This window comes from Scylla paramamosain, chromosome 28, assembly GCF_035594125.1.
Source record: "Scylla paramamosain isolate STU-SP2022 chromosome 28, ASM3559412v1, whole genome shotgun sequence".
NCBI classification, from domain to species: domain Eukaryota; kingdom Metazoa; phylum Arthropoda; class Malacostraca; order Decapoda; family Portunidae; genus Scylla; species Scylla paramamosain.
The window spans coordinates 2,098,198-2,120,000 of record NC_087178.1 but is presented as its reverse complement, the minus strand read 5'-3'; the positions used below and the strand labels follow the sequence as shown (position 1 = coordinate 2,120,000).

At 43.4% G+C, this 21,803-nt stretch overlaps 1 protein-coding gene across 18 annotated transcripts in view; it reads left to right on the top strand.

Moving 5' to 3' along the window:
* LOC135114692 (heterogeneous nuclear ribonucleoprotein C-like) overlaps positions 1-21,803 on the top strand; it is a 337,990-nt gene that overhangs the window by 123,916 nt on the left and 192,271 nt on the right. For 7 of the 18 annotated variants that reach the window (XM_064030595.1, XM_064030598.1, XM_064030597.1 and 4 more), the window contains one exon: positions 4,322-4,404. The exons of the other annotated variants lie outside the window; for them this stretch is intronic. The gene's annotated coding sequence lies outside the window, so the exon portion shown is untranslated. The remainder of the gene's footprint in view (positions 1-4,321; positions 4,405-21,803) is intronic. 18 annotated transcript variants of the gene reach the window in all.

The following is a 21,803-nucleotide window of genomic DNA, read 5'->3' as shown; positions in this document are numbered from 1 at the left end:
AAAATTTTATTCTCTCTCTCTCTCTCTCTCTCTCTCTCTCTCTCTCTCTCTCTCTCTCTCTCTCTCTCTCTCTCTCTCTCTCTCTCTCTCTCTCTCTCTCTCTCTCTCTCTCTCTCTCTCTCTCTCTCTCTCTCTCTCTCTCTCACGTCCAGTACATTCTTCCTAATACACTTCTCACCTTGTCATTTTCCTCCTCCTCCTCCTCCTCCTCCTCCTCCTCCTCCTCCTCCTCCTCCCAGCCTAGTTTTGTCCCTTCGCTTCTCCTTCCATGCCCTCCCTCCCTCCCTCCCTCCCCTCCCTCCGTCGCTAGTCCGGAAAATAACCGGATAATGTTCGGTTGAGTGGTGCTAAGCGTTGACTTTGAGAAGAGGGGAGAGAGGGAGGAGAGGTGGAGGTGGAGAGAGGAAGTAAGTGGAGATGAGTAACGAGGTGAAAGATAGGGAAGATTTTACCCACAGAAACAAAGAGAGAGAGAGAGAGAAAGAGGGAGAGGGAGAGAGAGATGATTGAATGTAAAGGAAAGAAAAGGAATAAGAGGGGCATGGGAAGGTTGGGTGAGAAAGGAAACAGACAGGAAAATGGAGGTAAGAGGAATATTGAAGGAGGAGGAGGAGGAGGAGGAGAGAGGCGAAGGAAGTAAGAAAGGTTAGTAAAATGGAAGAAGAGGAGATAGAGGAAGAGCGGTAGAAATACCAGAAGACGAGGAGGAAGGAGGAGGGAGAGGAAAAAAAAAACATCTAGCGAGAAAAAAAAGACTTAAAAGAAAAAAAAGGTTGAGGAGGAGGAAACGTAAGAGTAATAGACCATATAATTGAATTTGAGCTCACTGGGGTCAAGGAGTCGCGGGGAGGGGAGGGGGAGGGAGCGGGAAGAAGAGGGAGAGAGTGAGGGAAGAGGGGAAGGGACATGGATTAGATATGTGTTACGAAATGAGAAGCTTACGTCACGGTGAGTTAGAGAGAGAGAGAGAGAGAGAGAGAGAGAGAGAGAGAGAGAGAGAGAGAGAGAGAGAGAGAGAGAGAGAGGAAATAAGTGACAGGAAAAAAGGTCAGGGTGGAGGGAGGGAAATTACTCTGAATAAAAATTAGTTATGAATAATCTCTCGGAAAAGAAAGTTATAGCACACACACACACACACACACACACACACACACACACACACACACACACACACACACACACACACACACACACACACACACACAGTAATCTCTTCAACCCAATACAGAGTCGCCCACGCAGATCCAGGAAAGAAAAACCCCCATAAAGAAATTGCCAATAGCGAAGCACGAGACGAGAGTAATGAAGTAAATAAATAACTCCATAACGACATGCACCAGCCGCCAATCCGTCCCTCCTCAATAGTCGCAGTTTGGGGAAAGTTTTGGTGGACACAGTGATAAAAGAGACTCCAACTACCTTCACAAAAAAAAAGAAAATGGGAGGCGAGAGGGGAGGAGAAAAAAGTTCATGGGGGGGAAAAAATGTTGTATTCGTTTCCATTTGAATTTTGTTTGTTTGTTTCTCTTGTTCTTGGTATGTGCGCTGTGTCCATCGTGTGTGTGTGTGTGTGTGTGTGTGTGTGTGTGTGTGTGTGTGTGTGTGTGTGGTTTGTCTCTCAGTGTATTTTTTTATTCTCTATTTGTCTGGTTGTCTTTTTATCAGCTTGTCTGTCTTCTTGTTTTTGTTTGTCTTTTTGTTCTTCAGTCCTCTTGTATTTTTTCCAGTCCCGATAAAGGACAGGAGAGAGAGAGAGAGAGAGAGGAGAGAGAGAGAGAGAGAGAGAGAGAGAGAGAGAGAGAGAGAGAGAGAGAGAGAGAGATTAATGTCAGAGCGAAGGAGGGAATATCGTGATAAAAGAAGAGACGAGGGAAGGAAGGGATGAGGGAAGGAAGAAAACGAAGGGCGTAGGTGGAGACGGAATATTCAAGTGTGTGGGAAGCGGAGTTACGTAGGGTGGAGAGAGAGAGAGAGAGAGAGAGAGAGAGAGAGAGGAGAGAGAGAGAGAGAGAGAGAGAGAGAGAGAGAGAGAGAGAGAGAGAGGATGGTGATTTAGCATTTTTAGGATCACAAATCTTGCTTTAGTCGAATTGTTTCAAAGTTCATAAGGACTACACTACTGTTCTCTAAAACTGTTCCTGCATTTGCAAAGGAGAAACTGCAGGATCTTCGCTTTTACTAATATAAATTTCTAGATTGTTCAGTTTTTCACAAGCAGTCTCGTCGGGGCTAACATATCTGCTGTTGTTTGTTCTTCTGTAACTCCTTGTATTTAAATATTTACAGACATGGTGGATACAATCTTTTCAGTACTGAGTTATTAATTTGTGGTTCTTTTGTACTTGAACATTTACAGATATCATGTTCATTGTTAAACGCCGCAACTCTCTTCATGATTCTGTAATTGCTCCTGCCTACGACTTGAACTATTGCAAGAGAGGAGCATCAGGGCACGTTACAAACAAAAAAACTAAATATGCCGTTCTTTATATCCCTCTGCTCCTGATTAAGTAAGGGAAAACTGTGATATGCGAGGCCTCTTTTTATTTAATCTATTTTTTCCCTCTTTGTTGGGTTTCCCTTACAGATACACACAAAAAAATAAGTCTTTCAATTTTGTTCACGGAATCGTCTGTCAGTCGGGTATTTAGATGGTCAAGTTAAATAATGTGAAGCCTTTATTTATTCTAGTCGTTCTTATGGTGAAAAATAAACAAAACCACTCTGAATCAGAAAATGAGCGCGTCTGATCATTAATTAACGGAGCATGAGCGTGGGAATATAAATGATAACTTAGTTCCGTCACCTCTCCTCGTTAGTTAACATTTTCTTACGGAACACGTGGAAGTTTACTTAGAAAAAAACGTGAAGGGAAAAAAGTGCGGTGCCTAATTAGACTGATTCTTTGGGCAGCGAAAGTTAAGAAAAATCCTGTTTGTGACCCATCTCTTTCTCTGCATTAGTTGAGCCGGAAATAAGACCCAAAGTTACGACAATAGAATGTCAGGCGCTGAGAAAAAGGTTGACTTAACACACACACACACACACACACACACACACACACACACACACACACACACACACACACACACACACACACACACACACACACACACACACACATAAAAAAAAAAAACATGTATACTTCACAAAAAAAAAAATTGAGATAAAATAAGATATAATGCTGACATAAACTTTGAAAAAAAAATAAAGGGAAACGTAAAATGAGTAAAATAACATTCCAAAAAAACATTATAACCACATCGCTCCGAAGACTTGAACCAAAAGTTTCTTGGGCGTGAGAGAATTAGAGAAAATAAACGTTAAAAATTACAGTCACACAGATTCCAGCGTCGTCCTGAGAGAGAGAGAGAGAGAGAGAGAGAGAGAGAGAGAGAGGGTGGCAAGCCAAGCCGAGAGAGAGGAATAGATTGTGGGAGGGACTGGACGGGAAGGGAGGAGAGGGGAGGGGATGAGAGTGGGAGAAGAAAGAGGGGAAGAAACATAAAGCAAGGAAGAATATAGTCTACAAATTTTTTCCCCCTTCCAGCTGTGAAAATTTCCCCTCAGAGAATATACAACACGACCATTACCATTTGTTGTTATCATTACCCCCCTGGAAATAATAACGACCATTTTTCCTCTCCCATCCCCCCAAATCTCTCCTCCCCTCTCCCTCCCCCTTGGTCCCTTGATCCCTCCCCCCCTCCCCTCGGCCGCTGGGAAAATTAATCCTTCAGGGAAACTTCTCTCTCGCCCTAGGGACAATATATGCAAAAACTTCCTCTAGGCATCACTTTTCTGTCCGCCATCACCACCTTTCCTCCCGTCCTCTTCCTCCCTTCTGTCCATCCCTCTTCCTCCCACCTTTCTTCCTTCTCATCCCCCCTCACCATCTTCAGTTTTTTTCTCTCACTCATCCCTCCATGCTTTTTTTTTTCTTTCTTTTTATCGTCTCTGCAGTCTTTTCTTATCGCATCCATAATCTTTTTCACCTCTCTCTCTCTCTCTCTCTCTCTCTCTCTCTCTCTCTCTCTCTCTCTCTCTCTCTCTCTCTCTCTCTCTCTCTCTCTCTCTCTCTCTCTCTCTCTCTCTCTCTAATTAACATGATGTAATATAATATGTTGTTATTATTTCACTACTACTACTACTACTACTACTACTGTTGCTGCTGATACTGTTGTTGTTACTCTTATCAGTATTGTCATCATTACTGTCACCACCACTGAAGCATTACCAGAAACACTTGCTACATCATTACCATTTAAGTTCCAAACACCTTGAGATATAACCCCACTCACTCTCTTTTCTCTCCCCACAGGTAGGACGAGTGAGCAGGACTAAGGCGCCGGATTTTCGACCTTCACGTATCTTGGTAGCGCCCCGTGCACGTACCTGCCAGGGGTAAGAATATGCTCATCCACATCAAGTTTTAAGCCGTATTGACGAACTGCCAGAGGGTGCTTAGTATTGAGGGGCGCTGGGTGTGGGCTGGTAGGGTATTGCTGAGTGCTGTGTTTGGTGCCTCTTGCTTGCTGATGGACTCTTGCTTGCGTGCTGATTGATAGGGTGTTCTTTGAGTGCTGATAGGGTGCTGACAGGGTGTTGCGGTGCTGGGATGCTACTTATTATGGGACAGTTTTTCATCTCACCCCTCCACCTTTATGTCTGTGTATCCATCTGTTTGTACACGCGACCCTTGTTCTTAAGCACGCTCCCAAGGGTACGGGCGGGAGACAGGAGCCTCCATTTACTCCCTCCTTGCATGCTCTGATTCTCTTATTCTCCTCACTCCCCTTCCCTCTTGCATACCCCCAGCGCTGTCTTCCCATTTCACTGGAGGTCTTCTTTCATCCACCGCATATCATGAATTGTTATACATACACTTGCTTCCTGCCATTCTTTCCACGTTCCTAGACCACCTCAGGCCGTCTCAGTCTTTCATTCACTCCACATTTCATTCCTTCACCTTCAGTTGACAAAGCAAATCTCGCATACTTTCATTACTTTCATCATCCATTCTTTCCACGTCATCAGCGTTCCTCCGGTGACTCATTTCAGTGCCTCTATACTTGACCTTCTTGCATGCCACACCCAAGTCTTATAGCTAATACTCCACTGTGTAGGTACTCTTTACTTCCGCCTCATTATGTCCCTAAGTGCTATGGTGCCTCAGCCGACAGAACCCAACATCAGCATGGTCGGAAGTGTTGGCCAAATGGCTAGGTATACACAGATCCTGTACACGATTATGTAACGAGATGGGGGAGTAGTGAGAGAAGAAGTTTCATCCCCACACCTGGCGTCGCGAGCTTCTAAAGTCCGTGTACATATCTCTGTATAATCTGTACATGTTGTATTTATAGAACGAAGCTCCGAAGATTGTTACTCCCCCTCATCCGTACATGTCCAAGGCGTCGTCTTACACAAGAGACTCCCTCAGCCACCCTGCGTGCGCGCCACGTGTCTCGCACTTCCCATGATCGATCCACATGATCCACATGATCGGTCAAGGGTGCTAGGCTTGGATATTTATCCCATTTTTCTCCATTTACCTTAATTTCATAATCGCAGGTTTCAGCTAACGTTATATCGCCACTCTGAATCAGTCATTCCTTTTTACTATTTTGATGCATCATCACTTTGTTTATTTACTTATATATTTATTTATTTATTATTCTAACGTCTTGGAATTTCAGTTTTTGTATACTATTAAACATTTTTGCGAATACTTGCGAGTGACTCTAATTTTCTACAATTAAGACTATCGTCCAATAACATTAAACATTCAAGAAGCAGCCACCAACAGAGAAACACCCACCTTTCCTTTCATGTACAGAATAGAGAAAATGTCTTAATTAATGTGCTGGTAATATACAGGCGACTTTTGAGTTTCTTGTGATTTATATTTATATAGAAGCAATGTTTTTAATGATTATGTAAAGGGTGTATTTTTTGGTCCATGATCAGTAACGCATTTTTGTGAACAATACATCTATAAATACATACATAAAATCTATCTATTTATCTATGTACAGATTAATCAGTCACGGGTTCTCCACCCCTCACACACCTCTCTCGCTTCACTCACAAGTCCTCGTTTCCTCTTCTACTTTTTTTTCTTTATATAAAGCTTTTTTATTTTGTACGGTAGACTTTTCACGGTCAGTACTCCTTCCCTAGACACATAACTATCTTATAACTCATCCCTCATCCTTATCCCCTTTATCATTATCCTCCTTGCCTTCTCAGTTCCTCCTCTTTCTCCTCCTCGTCCTCCTTGTCCACTCCATTCACCAACCGCCTTTATCTCCTCCACCTCCTCTTACTGTTCTTCTTCCCGTTTTCCTCTTTTCTCCTTACCTCCCTCCCTCCCTCCATTCTCCTTTCCTCCATGTCTCCCTTCGCACCGCCTCTTCAGTGTCACCGCCAGTTTTTTGGACTCATTCCTGTCTTCTTGTTTATTACCTCTTATCCTCTCTCTCTCTCTCTCTCTCTCTCTCTCTCTCTCTCTCTCTCTCTCTCTCTCTCTCTCTCTCTCTCTCTCTCTCTCTCTCTCTCTCTCTCTCTCTCTCTCTCTCTCTCTCTCTCTCTCTCTCAAGACCGTCAGATTGGTCAGCTCTCGTGCCTCGCCCTTCGTCCCTCCCCACCTGTCCGTCTTAGCTGTCGCGCACCTGTCCATTCAGAGGAACAGGTGAGGTAGGATGGGGGCCAGGTTAATTAGCGGCAAAAAAAACACCAGCCAGAGAGAGAGAGAGAGAGAGAGAGAGAGAGAGAGAGAGAGAGAGAGAGAGAGAGAGAGAGAGAGAGAGAGAGAGAGAGAGGGAATATAACTCGATGTTTTGTTAGTTTTAATTAGTTTGGAGTGTGGGTTACTTAATGGAAGGTGAAGTAGGGAGGAGAGTCGTTGATCGAGGGATTCAAGAACTGCGGGAATAATGGCGGAAATTTTGTCTTACCAGTTCTACTCATGAGAAGCTGATTATGTCATTTTTATACGGAAGGGTCTGGAGGGAAGGGTTGCAGTGGATGTTGCCTCGAGAATTTAGTGGATTGCGATATTTGGTCTTATTTGTTATGGTGAATGTAAGACTTCTTTATACATCCCTTGCTTTAGGTTGGCGTGAGGCTGTACTGAAATGCTATAGTCTTGAAAATAATTTGAACATAAGGGAAGTTACAGTAAGTCAGTACGCCTACACGTGGCAATACCTGTAAGAGAGAGAGAGAGAGAGAGAGAGACCTACCTCTATCCATTTATCATCTTTGTTCATAGATTTATCAAATCATCTTTTAAAATTCACTTTTCACTCAGTACCAACAACCTGATTACTCTTTTTTGCGAATTGATTTCTTCCCCTGTCCTCTTTAGATTTGAGTGTATTAATTTTTGAACCTGTTACTTCCAGTCCTATTCTGATTACGGACCCGAAGGATTTTCTTTACGTCACCCTTATTTTATTTATCCTTTATGCCACTTGAATACCTCCATCACATCCCCTCTTAATATCTTGGTGGTGTTTTGGTTTATCGTGATGAATGTAAGACTTCGGTACACCCTTTGGTCTGTTGGAATGAGGCGTGATTCCGATTCTAATATTAGAGAGTATTTGTAAGAGTTCAGGAGTCAGCAATCCTAAGACTTCCTCCCCACATCGCCGTAACCGTGGCAATGTGCGGTCAGGGACAAAAGTCTGGTAGCCTGAGACACTTGATTCCACAGTGGCTACCGCTTCCTTAACTTCGTGTCCTGTGACCTGAAATATTCTCTCCGCTGTCAGGTGTAGGAAACTGTCGCCTATCTTCAAATTCTAGGTAATCTTTATGACTACAATTTCGGGGGCTGGTATCTTTAGTGAATCTTTTTTGTCATAGACTTTTTTGTTGCCCTAGAGCAGATTCTCCTCATACTTGGAAATGAAAATACTTGAGGACATCAGGGAAAGCACTAACCAAGGTACAAGTAAGACTGGTGTGTTACTCCACCGTACTATTGACCAGAGCTGTGCCGCACCGCTCTTTCGCTGTTTTCTTTCTCAACATTTACAAGAAAAAAAAATTGTCGAAATAAATCATAAGAGTTCTCCGGTGTTTCTTTGTTACAATGAGCCGTTACAAATACTGGGACTGCCGCTGACTGTGAAATACCTGGTAGGGAGGGAGGCATCATTAATCACACCTGAGTACCTGTCGCGGAGCCTTCAGGTACTCACTTGAAGCGTCTTTTGTTTCAGCTTCAGGCACAGTTATGCGTCATTGCTGGCATTATATTACTGAGTGAATTATTTTGAGGACTGAAGCATGGCGTGAGTTGCTGGAGCAGAGTAGAGTACAGAGGACTGTGAAAGTAAAAGAGTAATAGAAACTAAGATACCTCCCTTTTTATCAACCCTTGTTTTTTAGTTTTTTCAATGGTGCAGCTTCTTGAAGTTGAAAACAAGCAAAAAACAGATTGACAGACAGACAGATAGACAGAAAGAAGATAAGAAAACTGAGATAAAATATATACACTAATAAAATTGTCGAGTCCAGATTTTTCAAAGACTACACAGCCAGAAAAAAAAAGACAAAAAGAAAAGAAAAAGAAAATGAGTGACTGAAATCTTGTAGTCTGTAGTTTTATGTAGCGTAACTAGCGAAGCAACAAACAAGTGCCGGCGTTATCAGTAGTTAAGGGGTTTAGTGTATAAGTAACGTGTGGTATTGGTGGGCCACGAGCGATGCAGCAACGCCGCCACACACACCTCCCATCGAACGGACGCACAAACGGACGGACGTAACACACATTCCGGTTTTCATTTCACGTCGCATTCACCGATAGATTAAAGTTATGAAGGAAAACCACGGTAACAAAATGACGGACGGGTCTTACTTGAACGTACAGGTAATAAAGGAAAACGGGAGCCGGGATACGTGGAGAACATTATATTTTGAATTTATATTATTGAGAGAGAGAGAGAGAGAGAGAGAGAGAGAGAGAGAGAGAGAGAGAGAGAGAGAGAGAGAGAGAGAGAGAGAGAGAGAGAGAGAGAGATGCAAGTATGAATATTCGGTGGTACAGAATTCACATCTTGCTAGAGAGAGAGAGAGAGAGAGAGAGAGAGAGAGAGAGAGAGAGAGAGAGAGAGAGAGAGAGAATTTGCAGCTACGAAGAGACAGATATTGGTTTTGAGTGAACCTATGTGAAAGAGAGAGAGAGAGAGAGAGAGAGAGAGAGAGAGAGAGAGAGAGAGAGAGAGACGACAGAAACATACGCTTCTTGATGTGAAACAGCGTTGGAGCATCTCTCTCTCTCTCTCTCTCTCTCTCTCTACCTCTCTCTCTCTCTCTCTCTCTCCTCTCTCTCTCTCTCTCTCTCTCTCTCTCTGTCTTTCCTCCATTATTTATCTTCATCTCTCCTTCTGCTTTCTCCTGAACTCCTACTCCTGCTGCTGCTGCTGCTGCTCTTCCCCTCTGCTCTTTTCTACTATTCTTCTCTTTCCCTAATCCCCTCGCAGCTCTTCTCTCCTCTCCTTCCCCCTCTTTTCTTCCTCCCCTGCCTTCTTCGTTGCAATTATCAGCGAGGCGAGAGATACAGGTGGAGGCAAGTATGCACACACGCACACACACACAATACAGAGAGAGAGAGAGAGAGAGAGAGAGAGAGAGAGAGAGAGAGAGAGAGAGAGAGAGAGACGCATATATACATTCATTCCATAAATTTTCCCTTTCATATAAAGCGAGGGACGCCGCCGCTTGCCGTCAGACCCTGAAAGCAAGGACAAATGAAGGAATTAATGGCAGGAGGAAATAAAAGGAGAGATGAGAGCAGCAGGAAATGAAGGAGGGAGGAAGAGAGAGACTAGTGAAGGAAGGCAGTAGTAAGAGAGAGACTTGGGTTCGAGGTAGAGATGGAGAGATACGTGGAGAGATGGAGGGAGGGAGGGAGGGAAAGACGGGAATACAGAATCGCTAGAGTGGAAGAGGGAATGTAGGAATAATACGAGACAAAGGTGTGTGTGTGTGTGTGTGTGTGTGTGTGTGTGTGTGTGTGTGTGTGTGTGTGTGGTGTGTGTGTGAATTATGCATGCGTCTGCGCACATACGAAAGCGTGTATGTAAAAAATATATATAATAATTAGTCAAGCTTTTTAAACACGTATGTTTCAAGTGATGAAAAAAAAAAAAGACAAGAGAAGATTAATGTAAAGAAAACAATGAAAGAAGAGGTGGATGAGAAACAACAAAACGAAGATAAAGAAAGAAACCGAGACTAAGTAGCAACGAGAGAGAGAGAGAGAGAGAGAGAGAGAGAGAGAGAGAGAGAGAGAGAGAGAGAGAGAGAGAATGGAAGAAGGAAGTAGTAGAAAAAAGGAATAAAAATGGAAGGAAGAGAGGCAGGCACGAAATCTTGGACGTGGGCCAGCGAGGTGGTGACAGAGGCGATCACCCTCACTGATATAAAGCAAGGTGAGGTGTGACGCTGCATCGGGCAGGGGGGTGGGGGAGAGATGAGGAGCTGTTGATGAAGAGAAGGAAGGAGTTTGAGAGATGGACACACGGACACACACAGGCACAGACAGGCATAAGTACACAAAGACCCACCGACAGGCATGCAAACTAGACAGACGCACACACGCAGGCAGGCTGGGACTGCTATACGGACAGACGGACACCAGACAGGCCCAGTTCTCGTGTCGTGTTGAGGCGAACGACCTTAACGACAGCACGACTCCACTTCTGTTTTGGTCAGTTGGAGTGCACAGCTGTCGAGGAGGAGGAGGAGGAGGAGGTGGAGGAGGTGGAGGAGGGAGGAAGGGATACATAGTGAGGTGAGCTTTAAGCCGCCCACTCACTCGACTGCCCCCCTCCACCTCCACACCTCCTCCACCACCACCACCACCACCACCACCACGACCACCCTCCACTACCACCATCCCACCCACTCCTTACCACACACCCACACCCACGTACGCATGCACTCCCCCGCCCACACACGCTGCCTCGTTCACACCCACTCCACCCTCACTCCACCCCTCTCCCTCTCGTACTCCACCGGTTGCTTCCTCCTCCACCTCTTCCTCTTCTCCCTCTTACTCTTCCCCCCCTCCTCCCGCTCCCCCCCTTCTTGTCACCTGTATTAGTGTTTTGTCTACCTGTCCCGACGGTCTCTCTCTCTCTCTCTCTCTCTCTCTCTCTCTCTCTCTCTCTCTCTCTCTCTCTCTCTCTCTCTCTCTCTCTCTCTCTCTCTCTCTCTCTCTCTCTCCCCACGAAGTAATTATCATGAAAATATAACGCTTCCCCTCTCTCTCTCTCCTCTCTCTCTCCTCTCTCCTCTCTCTCTCTCTCTCTCTCTCTCTCTCTCTCTCTCTCTCTCTCTCCTCTCTCTCTCTCTCTCTCTCTCTCTCTCTCTCTCTCTCTCTCTCTCCCCCACAATCTATTTTATCTTTTTTTCTCTCCGTGTCTCCTTTATTTCTATTTTCTGTGTATCCTTCTGTGTGTACTCTTCTTCGCGAATCGTTATCTCCCCTTTACTTTACCTCCCTTCTCTCTCTCCTTTTTTTTTTTTTTTCTATCTACAATTTATCTGCACGTTCTGTCCTCTATTTCCTTTCCATTCCGGATTCAGCAAATTTATATTTATTTTTCATTCGCTTCGTAAGGTTATTTTTATTTTAGCCTCTTCTTCCTCTTCTTCTCTTCTTTATTCGCGTTCCTCCTATGCTTCATTTTCTGCTAACTCTCTTTTTCTATTCGATAATAATGTCTTCACTTCCCTTCTCCTTTCACTGCAAAGACGCATCCTCTCTTCTTTCCTCCTCCTCCTCCTCCTTCTCCTCCTAATATTTCCTCAAAATATCTCTCTCCTCTCTCCTCCGTCTCTTTCCCAGTCATCTATCTTATCTCATCATATATTTCTCTTCCCTCCCTTTCCTTTCTCTTCTCTTATCCCTCCTCTTTACTCTCCTCTTCTTATGCTTCTTCCTGACCTCATTATTCTCTTGTCCTCTCCTCTCTTCTCATCTCGCTTCTCTTCTCTTACCTCTTGTTTTCTTTATTCTCTTTTACTCTGTTCTTTCCTCTTTTAATTCCATTGTTCTCTTCTAACTCATCTCTTTTCTTTTTGTCTCTGCTTCTCTTATATTTTCTTGCCTAACTTCCAATTTATCTTCTTATCTCTCTTCTTCAGACCTTTTCTTCTTAGCTCATCTCTTCTCTTGTCTGGTCTTCTCTTTTCTTTTCCCGTTGTTCTCCCATTTCCTGTTTTTTTTTTCCTGCCCTCCTGTACATTTAGTTTCTACAGTGCCGTCGTGCCTTTGATGTAATTGGGAGGTAGTGTCTCGCTCCACCTATAACAGCATAAACCTTCATTCGTGTAATCTAGTTCTCAGCTCCTGCATTGGTCTCCCGGAAGCTGTATTGGTCACCGCGGGGTTTGCATTAGCCTGCGAGGGTCTTACGGTGGTCTGTGAATGTCTGTGTTTATTCGTGACACACTGAATTGGTGCCTGAATGTTCGGCTCCGGTCTGAGGGTCTGTTTTGGCAGTGTGCTCAGGGAGTGTCTAGATTTACCGCCGCATGGGAAGCTAGTGTTTGTCAAGGTGGTGTTTGTAAAAGCTTTTATTCTCAGATCAATATTGGGACTGACTGCTGGTGGACTGCGTGGTCCGTGTTCTTCTTCAACGCTTTGTTCTCTCGTCACGAATGTTTTTAAAGGCGTCAGAGATGGTTAGGTACGTTCCCAAGGGTGTGTTTTCATAGTCATTGGTTAGAATTCTTATTAAACTCTCCCTGGAAGAATACAAACACCCCTGAAAATCCCAATAATTTTCAGTATAGTTCGCTAAAAGTTGCCGAGATACAAGTTGCCGACACAGTTAAGAATGAGAGACCCACAACACTTGCTGCTTCATTTCAGTGGCCATAAGTGATTTTTTTTCTGAATAATTAAATCAAACTGCGCACAATAAAAGGCCTTAATGACTCGATCAGTCTTTACCGTCAGTAGTGTCATTGGATATTACGTCTTAAACTTACACTAGATTGTACTTAAGAAATCATAACACCTGCTTATAACTTGAACTGCTTCCGACTAACCTTCCTTTAATCACAAAACAGTGTGAAATATTTCCTTGTATTCAACAGCCATATCTAGGCATTATTCTAGCTACACAGTGAAAAAAATCTATTGTTTTAATGTCCTTTCTTTTTTCATGATGCTTGAAAAAATTGTACCTTTTTCTTTTTTTTTTTCCTTTTTGTTTGTTTGTTTGGAGAGAGCGGTGCTGTAAATTGTTACATACTGCAGTGAAAGAGTTAAGACACTTGTTATAATTTTGGATAATCCTCCTGACTGTCAGAGGGTCTTTTTACAGACTTTTTGCTGCCCTCTGCCACAGCCCCTCTTACATAAAAAAAGGATTAAAAGCAACTATGTATTATGTGGGATCTCATAAATAAGCAACACAAAAGGAACAGCAAATAGCAACAGACTTATTGACGCTTATGATAAACTGTGATAAACTACACGAAATTAAAACAAGAGGTACAGGAGAGTAAAGGCGAGGATTCCAGCTTGGTTTAGTTAGTTGGGTTAGGTTACTTTGGTTGGTTGGGTTAGGTTAGGTTACGTTAGGTTACGTTAGGTTAGGTTAGGTTAGGTTACGTTAGGTTAGGTTAGGTTAGGTTAGGTTAGGTTAGGTTAGGTTACGTTAGGTTAGGTTAGGTTACGTTAGGTTAGGTTAGGTTACGTTAGGTTACGTTAGGTTAGGTTAGGTTACGTTAGGTTAGGTTAGGTTACGTTAAGTTAGATTAGGTTAGGTTAGGTTAGTAGAGGCGAGGATTCAAGGATAGTAAACTCGAGGATTCCAGGATAGTAAAGGCGAGAGCTCCAGAATAGTAAAGATAAAGATTCCAGAATAGTAAAGATAAAGATTCCAGAATAGTAAAGACTAGTGCCCAGGATAGTGAAGACAAAGGTTCCAGGATAGTGAAGACAAAGGTTCCAGGATAGTGAAGACAAAGGTTCCAGGATAGTAAAGACAAAGATTCCAGGATAGTGAAGACGAAGGTTCCAGGATAGTGAAGACGAAGGTTCCAGGATAGTGAAGACGAAGGTTCCAGGATAGTGAAGACGAAGGTTCCAGGATAGTGAAGACAAAGTTTCCAGGATAATGAAGACAAAGGTTCTAGAATAGTGAAGACAAAGGTTCTAGGATAGTAAAAAAAACGAGTACCCGGGATAGTGAAGACGAGTACCCGGAATAGTAAAGATGAAGGTCCCAGGATAGTGAAGACAAAGTTTCCAGGATAATGAAGACAAAGGTTCTAGAATAGTGAAGACAAAGGTTCTAGGATAGTAAAAAAAAACGAGTACCCGGGATAGTGAAGACGAGTACCCGGAATAGTAAAGATGAAGGTCCCAGGATAGTGAAGATGAAGGTTCCAGGATAGTAAAGATAGATTTGGAGCATTAATATAACATAGCGAAAGGGTTAAGTCACGCTATTGCTCAGTATAATGGTAATAATAACCAGTTAATATTACCTAAGCTTTTAATTCTCTTTTTTAAACCCAATAGTTTGCAGCGCACGTACCTTGAGTCCCCTGGTAATATTAGTATCATTATTACCAACTCTTTTGTGCCTGAGGGTGTTCTAAAGGTACTGAGTGAGGAGAGAAGCTGCAGAAGTGAGGGAAAATGGAAGCTTGGGGTTGTGAACGTGTGTAGTGAAAGAATTTAGAATGATAGAATGACTGTAGAATATATATATAGAAAAGACAGTCATGCAGAGAGAGAGAGAGAGAGAGAGAGAGAGAGAGAGAGAGAGAGAGAGAGAGAGAGAGAGAGAGAGAGAGAGAGAGAGAGAGATGGTTGTTTTGCCTCCCAGCTTAGTCTCCTTCCAATAACTGCTGTGCGCTAAGCTACCCGACAGCTCTCTCTCTCTCTCTCTCTCTCTCTCTCTCTCTCTCTCTCTCTCTCTCTCTCTCTCTCTCTCTCTCTCTCTCTCTCTCTCTCTCTCTCTCTCTCACCTCGCTTCCGGTTCTTGCAGCTTCTTTGGGTTACCTGGGAGAGAATTAATTTTCGCCTTGCATACCTGGGTGTTGGTTAATTTCGTTGCTGCGTACCTGAGAGGGATTAATTAGGTCTTGTGCCACCTGATGATCGATTCCATGTATCCATAGTGACCTGGGCGCGATTACATCATTTTGCATATCTCTTGTGGATCAGTTTTGTTTTTGTTCGTCTTTTCTCTCTCTCTCTCTCTCTCTCTCTCTCTCTCTCTCTCTCTCTCTCTCTCTCTCTCTCTCTCTCTCTCTCTCTCTCTCTCTCTCTCTCTCTCTCTCTCTCTCTCTCTCTCTCTCTCTCTCTTGTCTTCCATAAGTCATCTGAATGTTTGAGTTTTCTTGAACCAAGTGTCTTATTATTTTACTCCTTTTCTTTCTTTTTTTATTTTACTAGTTTATCGTCCTTAATTTATTTGAAGTATGGACATTTTTTTTATTATTATATTTGGCATTGTTTTACGGTATATTATTCAAACGTGATTTTATTTATTTATTTATTTATTTTATTTGTGTATTCCAAGTTGCCGTCAGGTAAATTTCTCAGAAAAATGCTCCACGTTAAAGATTACTAAAATAATTTTACCTTTGTTAAATTATGTTTTGTTTTGTTTCGTTAGGACAGGTGAGTTTAAATTATGTTAGGTTAAGGTTAGATTAGATTAGTTTAAAGTTGCATCAACCTGAAGTTAGGCTAGGATAAGTTACGTTAAGTTAGGTGAGGTTAGTGTAGATTTACTGTAAACTGAAGTTAAGCAAGATTACGCTAGGTCAGACGATGTTAGCTTTGTTTAAAGTTACGTAGATAAGAGAAATTTATCATGGGAGAATTATATAATGTTGAATTTTTTCTTGGTGGAGTCTTCATGAGTGGAATTTACATAGCAGCTTTGCATGAGGTGACATTTACACCTTTAGTACACCTTTAGCCTCGAGGATGAGGTGCGGCAGGTGATGTACGAGCAGTCCGCGACACACCTGTTGATGTCCTGCGTGGCTGTCCCTGCTTTTATTGACGCTAAACTGATGGCCGCGAGAAAGACGTGGAGTCAATTTGAGCCACAATGCGAAAGTGCCGGACCTGAAACCAGCGTCCGGGAGTCCAGCAGTGTAATACCGTATCCGTATCCGAGTCCGCTCCGCCGCCACCGCCTGCCCACCAATCCAGTTCCAATCACACCGAGAAAACTTCCACAATGGAGCGATGCGTAACTATTTTTTTTTTTTTTTTTATTGCCGAGCGGGAACGGCGGAAAAAAAATAAATAAATAAACGAAATCCGAAAACGGGGAATAAAAAAAAAAAGATGGGGGATTAAATTGTAAGTAAATACGTTTGGGGCGCAAAACTTCCCTGCACTTTTCCTTTAATTAACGGGTCGGTTCTCAAAAGTTCGGAATTAATGACAAAAAACAACGATTGGAGGAGAGGGGAAAAAAAACCTATGTATTCCACGTCAGTATATATATTGCGCTAAATAAGACCAAACACACCCAAAAAAAAGTGACGAACGCAAATGAAATATATCCCACGAGTGTGTAGGCGAAATAAATCACGGTGACAATGAAAAAAAGGAAGAAAAGTTGTAAAATATTATAATCAATAGCAAGGAAATTTATTACATTGTCATTTTTCTTTCCTTCCTCTATTTCCTATTCATCTCTCTCTCTCTCTCTCTCTCTCTCTCTCTCTCTCTCTCTCTCTCTCTCTCTCTCTCTCTCTCTCTCTCTCTCTCTCTCTCTCTCTCTCTCTCTCTCTCTCTCTCGTCTTTCTTATTTTTTTCCCTTATAATTCCATGTTATTATTCTTCCTATTCTATCCTGTTTCCTCTTCTTCTTCTTGCCTTTCTTCCCAAGCTTTAGGAATACCCTTAACCCCCTCTCCTCCTCTCCTCTCCTCATTTTTCTCTTCTCTCCCAGTGTTCTTCCTCCTATAGCTTTCTGTCATTTCCTTTCCTATTTCTATTCATACCTACGAAAATTAAAAAAGGTTCTGTTTCCCTTCCTTTCTCATTTCCCGTCCTTCTGTCTTTTCCCTTTTCCTCCACCTCCCTTCCCCCACTCCTTGTTCTCCCCTTCCCTGCCCCTTCTCATCTCCACCTCTCGCAGACCTTCGCCCTAATTACAATACCTGATATTTCCTCCCTTCCTAATCAAACACAGAGAAAACAAGGTAGTTTCCCCGGCTCATATTTCTAATTAAGAGTTTCCAGAGCAGTTTGCCCCTTAAGGTACCTGGGTCACGCCTGAGGGAGTTAGGGGGGAGCGGGGAGGTGTGTGAGTGAATGAGTGTTAAGAAATGAGTGTAAATCTGAGTTAGCACCGGATGAGGAAGTTGGAGAGTGAGGATTGTGTTTGTGTGTGTGTGTGTGTTTTTTTTTTTTTTTTTTTTTTTTGCTATGAATATTTTAAGCGTGAGGAGTTACGGTGTTTTTTTTTTTTTTTTCTTTCGTATGTGAATGAGTGCGTTAAGTGTGAGGGTGTTTAGGTGTAGGCGTGTTGTGAAGGAGTGTGAAGTGGGTGTGTGAAAGTCTGAGTGTAGCCGTGAATTTCCTGTGTACTTGTGAGCTGAGGTTGTGTGTGTGTGTGTGTGTGTGTGTGTGTGTGTGTGTGTGAGAGTTCTAGTGTGAGGGTGTAATTGTAGATCCTTGCCGTGAATGAGTGTTCAGGTGTGGGGGTGCAGGTGTGCTGAGTCACCTTTCAGCGGTTATGGAGGAGTGTGAGAGTGAATGGCTGAACAATGCACTGGGGTCTTAAAGAAAGGCGTGAGTAGGTGTTGGTGATGAGGTGTTGGTGATGGTGAGTGTGAAAAGATTGAGAGGAGGAACTGCTTGGGTGTTGAGTAGATGTGGTGGTGTTGCTGGTGGTGGTGGTAATGGTTGTGTAGTTGGTGGTGGTGACTGTGCGGGTGAGTGGTGATAAAAAAAGAATGACTCATTGAGAAAGAGAGAGAGAGAAGTGGATATGGAGGTGGTGTAAATGATATTGAAGATGAGTAAATGGCGATGGTGGTGGTGGTGGTGGTGGTGGTGAGTGTGTGGAGGAGTGAAACTTAAAAAAAAATGAAGAAGGTATGAAGGTGTTGTTGTTATGAGTCTTTGTTGTCCTTTTTTTAGTTTTCGGTGGTGGTGGTGGTGGTGGTGGGTGTTGTGTGAGTGTTGAGAAAGTACCGAGTGAGAATTGTGGCGAAAGTGTATGAGGCGCGTGAGGGAACTCGCTGAATAGTGTGGGAAGTGCGAAGTTGTCGTGTGAAAAGTGTGACGCAATTGCGAAAATGTAAGTTCCTTTTATTTTTCCCCCCCGTTTCTCTCTCTCTCTCTCTCTCTCTCTCTCTCTCTCTCTCTCTCTCTCTCTCTCTCTCTCTCTCTCTCTCTCTCTCTCTGTCTTTCTTTCAGAATCTTTCTCGCAAGTTTTGTATTAGTTTTTCCTTTTCTTCCATTTCTTATGCCTCCTCCTCCTCCTCCTCCTCCTCCTCCTCCCTCCTCCTCCTCCTCCTCCTCCTCCTCCTCCTCCTCTGCACTGTTCCCACAATATCCCCAAGTTCCTCTTCATCACCTCCCTGAGACACGCGCATTTAACCCCCACCTGCCGCAGTAGATACTCGAATCGACTCATTCTTATGCCTCACAATCCCTTTATTCGGGCGAGCAAACTTACTCCTTGGGATTTGAACCTTTTCTAAGAGAGGTTCTGATCCTCTCTCCGTGGCATTGGGTTCTTCTTACCGCCTCGGATCCCCCGCGCCGCCGCCGCCACCACTACATAACACGAGCATTGAATATGAGCTCGGTATTGAAATGAATATTCTTAAGGAGGAGATAGCGAGGACGTAAGCAGAATATTGAAGTGCATTGTAAACTTGAGAGGAAAATAAGAGAATAGTTGTATTTTGCCACGGGCTCTGTGTATTGGTATTACCTGTGTGGGGAAGGAGGGGAGGGGGGTAAGAGAGAGAGAGAGAGAGAGAGAGAGAGAGAGAGAGAGAGAGAGAGAGAGAGAGAGAGAGAGAGACGCTGTGTCTGCATCCTACATCAAAAGAATTCCGGGTAATGGTGAGAAGTACGACTATGGCTGCGTCATTAGCGGGGTTCCTCAGGGGTTCCTATAACCTCCATTATTATTCATCATATACATACGTAAATTATCCAGATTTCAGGATAAGTAGTCACATTAGCATATTAGTTAACGACTCCAGGGCGGGTTAATTAATGAGACCCAACTGTGGAGCTGAGATGTTACTGGGAAGCCCTCTAGACTGGGAGTGGCCGGGGAGTGATGTGTGGGTGGAAAAGTACTTAGTGGTTGTAACTACTTGGTTCCTGCTGACTACATGGGACTAAGTACACTCGCTTCAAAAATTACCGGTGCATGGTGTGATCTACAGCTTTATATTGACCTTAGTATTGTATTTACAGTACGCAGCCATGTTGGAGAGGATCAATATATGGGTGCTTCTTGTGTATAGTGATTCGAAACTTGTGGAATGAGACTGTCGAAATATATCTCCATACATCTACGCTTGCATCTCATCTCAGCACTCTCCTTTCCCAATACTTATCGTCACTGGTCTCAAAATGTTTAGTCTAAAGTGTGCACCGATGCTTTTTTGAACGAGTGCACATCATCGCAGTAATTCTAGACGATATAATTGAGCAGAAATGATATGTGGTGACCCTACATAAAGTACTGCATTACATTAATTTATTGCTAATGACTATACGACACTAGTTACATCATTACAGTAACTCTAGACAGAGCAGAAATATGTGGCGAACCTACATTAAGTACTGCATTACAACAACAGACATGTACAAATCCCCGCAGCGTCTCAGTCACGACAAATCGTACATGCAGTAACTGGCTTGAACTACTCAATTACCTTCTTACTCTCTGTAGTGTCTTTATAAATTAAGCTCAAAACTTTTACGAGTCCATTTTGTTAAGTCTGAGAAGCCGCATCATTCACACGCTGATGTATGGCGGAGCAAAGTTGTTAATTCCACGCCGTCAGTCACACCAGTCCTCGTAGTCAACATCCCGAGAGTGACTCAAAGCCTAAAGTCACCTGCTACTCAAAGAACAGTGTGGCCGCGAGGAATCACATGAAGACGTCACTGACCTTTGTTGCCACGAAAGTCAAGGAAGTCATTAAGTTATTTTGGAAGTGTGCTTGGTGCCTGGGGTGATGAATATTGATTATGTCGTATAGTTTTGTTGTTGTATAATAGACAGTGATGCATGACAGCCAACATAGAGAACGACTGCATGAATTCACGGTCCCAGAAACTTACCTAGCATATAAAACACCTTCAGTTAGTCCCCTTTAGAAAAACGAAGGGCGTGAGGCGATCTTAGTGAAGTCTTTAGAAATGAGAAAGAGATCACCATTTGACAAACATCCTTATAGCAGACGAACAAGCGAGACCCTGAGCTGTAAATTCAAGTTAAGTTTAGTTTTTTATAAAGAAAAGCAGAAATAGACACAGTAATTAGATAATGGATAAATGGATGAGGATTAACAGCCAAGTGTGTGTGTGTGTGTGTGACGGAAAAGTTTGACGGGAAAGTTGGACAGATTTATGGATGAAAATGACGGATGGTGATGCACGTGACACTATACCGAAGCTGCCTTGTGCGGGAGGAGCGCTTCTTGTGCTTCTCTTTGGTATTACGGGATGCTTCTGAATGATACATCGAGGTGGGGTGTATGAAGGATGCGTCTAAGTAGCGGCAAGTGGTGGTGGTGGTGGCGGCGGTGGTGGTGGTGGTGGTGGTGGTGAGAAAAGAAGTGTAGTAAAAGTAACACTGGATCATTAGTCACGCGAACTGCCTTAAAGGAACTTGCAGGCATGTTAAGTTCCTTTATAACACACACACACACACACACACACACACACACACACACACACACACACACACACACACACACACTTTCTTAAGGTACATCACCGTTGAGCATTACAAGTAAAATATTCGTGTGTGTGTGTGTGTGTGTGTATGTGTGTGTGGGTGCGTGTGATCTCGCATCAAATTATTGTGTGCGAAGGGGAGCTGGAAAGAAAGAAAGAGGGAGGGATATAAAGGGAGTAGGAGAAAGGAAGACAAGGAAGGAAAGAGGAAGAGGAGGAGGAAGAGGATAGGCCAGGCCAGTGAGGGAGGAATATTGCCTCGATGCACCCAAATGGTCTAAGATGAGGGTTCCCACATAAAGATTTTTCCTCCTTAGCATTCCAAGGTGGGCAGGTGTAGAGGGAGGAAAAGAGGGAAAAAACAAGGGAGGGAGCTTCCTTAGAGACCCAGGGAAGGGAGAGCGTGTAAGGGAGAAAAGGGAGACGTTGTTGAAATATAAAGGGAGGGAGAGGGTAAGTTTAAAGAGAAAGAGAGAGAGAAAGAGAGAGAGAGAGGGCGAATATGCATAAATGGAAGGCTTTGTGTTTAACGTAACAAAGAGAAAATATACAAAAAACGAGGGCAGGGAGTGTGAGACAGAGGAAGAGAGAGAGAGAGAGAGAGAGAGAGAGAGAGAGAGAGAGAGAGAGAGAGAGAGAGAGAGAGAGAGAGAGAGAGGAAGACAGAGAGAAGATGGAAGAACAAATAAGGAGTGAGAGAATTAATGGAAGTGAGGAGAGAACCAGCTTCTAGAAATGGCGAGGGGAGAGAGGAATGCGCGAGGAAGTGTTGTTATCAGCACGTACATCACCGGCGGGAGAGGCAATATGGGGCGAGAGTTTCAATCTGATTACCTCCTTATTTTAATTA